Here is a 3,848-nt window from a genome sequence, read left to right on the forward strand (position 1 = left end):
GGCAGATACAGTACAAACAACATGGCAGCTCCAGCATAATTAACATGGCAACTACAGCACAACTAAGATGGCAGATCCAGTACAATTAACATGGCAGATCCACTACAACTAGCATGGCATATTCAGTACAAAACAGCATGGCATATTTAGCATAAATTAGCATGGCATGTTTAGTATCAAAAATCATGGCAGACTAACTACACATAACATGGCAAATTAAATGCATACATCATGGCAGATTAAGTACCCATAACATGGCAACTGCATTTAACCATTCAATGAATTTTCCCTTGCACTTCTGATGCCCCTGAAGAGTTATTCCCCCAATTGTTTTAAAAAAGAATTCTCAACATCTAGGGTACAAAACAAAATGTCCACAACGCCACAATTTTTGCTCATGGATTGGCCGCCCCTTTCTTCGTTTTCTTGTGTTTTGCTTGGATCTCCAATCCCGACTTGTACATTATCTCTCTTGGACGACCCTTTGTGATGGAACGGGGTGGGTTCCTGACCTGGGTCTGTGTGCTTGCTGTTCCAGATCCTATCTCCGAGTTTTCAGACGACGGCCCCGTGGATGAAGGCACGCTTGATGTGCGGGGGAACTGGTGTAAGGCTTCCTCGGCTTTCCTCTTCTTGATCTCATCAAGCTCTCTTTTTAGTATTTTCCTGTGTTTTTCTGCGACTCTCGCTGTGTCATCACTCTTGCACGCTTCATCAATTAGCTCAGCATAGTTCTTTGTCAGCACAACGTGCCTCACGGCTTCCATGGTTGACTCTGGTCTCTCGTCATGCACAGCCAGAACTGCGTGTGTTGTTTGCGGCGCCAACGCATCGTCAGCGTCCCAAGTCCATCTCCGCCTTATGAAATGTCGGGGCATCCGTGTCACAGCGTTCATGTCCATTACTTTTAGTATGTGACAGCACACAATGCCGTCCCGTTCGAACTTGCAGCATTGGCAGTAGAACTCGCCTTCGCCTATCGAGGCTGTGACGAAGTAGTTCCTTCCTTTGTCCGGGTCTTCAGGTTCTGAATCTGACATGCCCAAAATAGAACACACCTTGAACATACGTTCGTCCACCTGGAAAGTCGTGAACATGCTGGCACGCTTTATTTCTTCCTGGAATCTGCATTTTTTGTGTGTTTTCTGTTAAACTATTGTGGGCTTTTTTCTTGTAGCACCTTATGTTGTCATGGAAAATAGATATACATTTTGTTTGAACATGGCAAACGTAATTCATTGAACATGGAAAATATAGTATGTTGAACATGGCAAATGCAGTACGCTATACATGGCAAATGCAGTACAATAGACATGGCAACGGCATTTTCAACAAACATGGCAGATGCATCTTATTTAAACATGGCAACTGCATTTTGTTAAACATGGCAATTAGAGTTTATTAAACATGGCAATTGCATTTTAGCAAACATGGCAGTTGCATTTTAGTAAACATGGCAATTGCATTTCAATAGACATGGCAAGAACATAACATTTTCCATTTGACACTAGCATTTGCACACCAACATGTCCAGTGGAAGTACATTGCATTAAACATGGCAACTGCATTTCATTGAACATTGAAACTGCATCCGGGTAAGCATGACAAACAAAATTTCTATTGAATATGACAACTGCATCTGAGTAAGCATGGCAAACAGTACTTTATTAAACATGGCAACCGCAAAATCATGGCAACTGCATCGCACTCTATAAGGCACATACTGACTTGGTGCTTTTTCTGCAAATAAGACTGTAACGCAACTGACTTACTTGTTAAAGATCTTGTTGGTGTATATCTTGCTCATTTGCCTCTCCATCGGTAAGTACGTTAGCAATTTTGGCTGCTTTAGCGCGGTGTTCGCTTCTTGCTGCAGCTCAGATCCCAGAATTTTTTGTTGCAAAGCTGTGTACTGCTTGGCAAACTGTAGCAATGAGTTTCCAGGACTGACGTACCGCTTCAAAACAGCATTGAATCCCTCGCTGCGCTGCGTAGTCTGCAGAAAGGGGAAGAAGCACTGCATGAAGTAGGCCGGCACCCAGTACATTCGCTTCTCCCACAGGCTTACAAGAGTCTCGTTGTCTTGGACTTGATGTGTTTCAGTCATGGCCATCCAGCTCCTTTCAAACTCCTCCACCGTCAAGCTGTGGTCCACGCACAGTTCGAATGCCTTGTGCAGCTCTGGACGGTCAGCAAAGAACGGTCCTAGCGTCTCCTCAGCCTTCTTTATAATGTGCCACCTACAGTGCCTGTGCACTGCCAATGGAAAGACCTCCTCTATGCCTGCACGCATGCTGAAATCCTGGTCCGTTATTATGTTCATCGGAGCAAGTCCATCCATGCACTCCAAGAAGGTCTTGAACAGCCAAACGTACCCATCCGTGTCTTCGTTCCGGACGAGCCCGCAGCCGAACTGCAATGACTGATTGTGGTTATTTATCCCTATGAACGGAGCGCACGGCATCTTGTACATGTTGGTGAGGTACGTCGCGTCGAATGAAATGCAATCTCGGAAATGTTTGTAGGCTCTCCTTGCAGCACCATCCACCCAATACATGTTCCTGACACGGTCCTCATCGTCCAACCTTATCCTGTAGAAGAAATCTGCATCTTCTTTGGCTTTCTCATCGAAGTAGGCAATTGTGGCCTCTATGTCTGCCAACTTGCTCTCTCTATGGTACCTTGCCCGTAGGTTTTTGACGTCAGCTGGTATGTACGGCATGCTACTCAGAGTCCCCTTTTTGCTATGGATGAGAGATAGTATCTGCACCATTCTCGATGGACCAACGTTACAATCATGTAGCAGCTTTACGAATTGCCTTTCGACGGGGGTGAACCCTTTGTGGGCGGTCAGAAATTTCACCAGGTCGAACTTCTTTATTAGTTGGTGGTTGTGCTCGTCAAAATACTCATTGACCACCCACTGTGCTCCATCTACGTTTATCTTACAACAGACAGGACTCTCAGTCTTCTGAATGATACCTCTCTTTCGTTCCGGAACGACAGGCGCATCGCCTTCCCCCTTCTTGTTCCTACGTGCCTTGTGGCACCTCATCTCACCTCTGCTGTACTCGTTAGTTTTCTTAATTTTCTACGGTACTCGGTGTTGACCGCAAACCCATGGAACTTTGCATATGTCTGGTAGTATTCCTTTGCTGCTTCAAATGACTCAAATCTCTGCCCAATGTACGATGGCTGAGGCACCACGATCTCTGATTGCCCACCATCTTCATCCCCTTGCGCGTCGTCGTCAGTTTCATCGTTCACTTCAGTATGGGCGGCAGTCCCATCTACCTGAGAGTTGCCAGTGCTTGTGTTCAAAGGGGTGCTTGCCGGCATTGCTGGAATGATTGCCATTCCCGACTCTGACTCGAAATTGTTTGCGGCATGTTTGTCTGCTGTCTGGTGGAACGCGTCTTCCGTGCGCTCAGAGCTCCCCGCAGTAGATGTGCCGGCGCCGCTGTGCATTGTAGTTGTAGGTTCTGTAACAGGGAAAAACCGGTACGAGATTAAGAATTTTGTGTTGGATAACATGTGGATCACAATGGATCACACCATCTTCGAGTGATTTTCCATGACATCTTTTACAGACAGCAAGCCGTCAGTCTGTGGGTGGTCATTTTTATGACAGTTGTAGGTGTGCAGACATGGCACCTACTATTCAACAAACATGGCAACCATTGTTTTGCCTACAAATAACAACAAATAGCAAATGTAGCGCTGTTTTTTGTGGTTCAGATATTTTCCCTCTACCTTGTTGTGTTGTATTTGACCATCGTGTGTGGTCTGTTACACCATAATGACGTGATCCACCAGGAATTTGCGAAGCTTGCCAGGAGACGTTTGCC

The 3,848-nt window shown here is 45.7% G+C and overlaps 1 pseudogene; it reads right to left on the reverse strand.

Moving 5' to 3' along the window:
- Positions 1-395: 395 nt before the first annotated feature.
- Positions 396-3,468, reverse strand: LOC125547299 (protein FAR1-RELATED SEQUENCE 5-like; annotated as a pseudogene).
- Between the last annotated feature and the right edge of the window lie 380 nt (positions 3,469-3,848).

This window comes from Triticum urartu, chromosome 7A (genome assembly GCF_056163025.1).
Source record: "Triticum urartu cultivar PI428250 chromosome 7A, HENAU_Tu73, whole genome shotgun sequence".
In the NCBI taxonomy this organism is placed as follows: domain Eukaryota; kingdom Viridiplantae; phylum Streptophyta; class Magnoliopsida; order Poales; family Poaceae; genus Triticum; species Triticum urartu.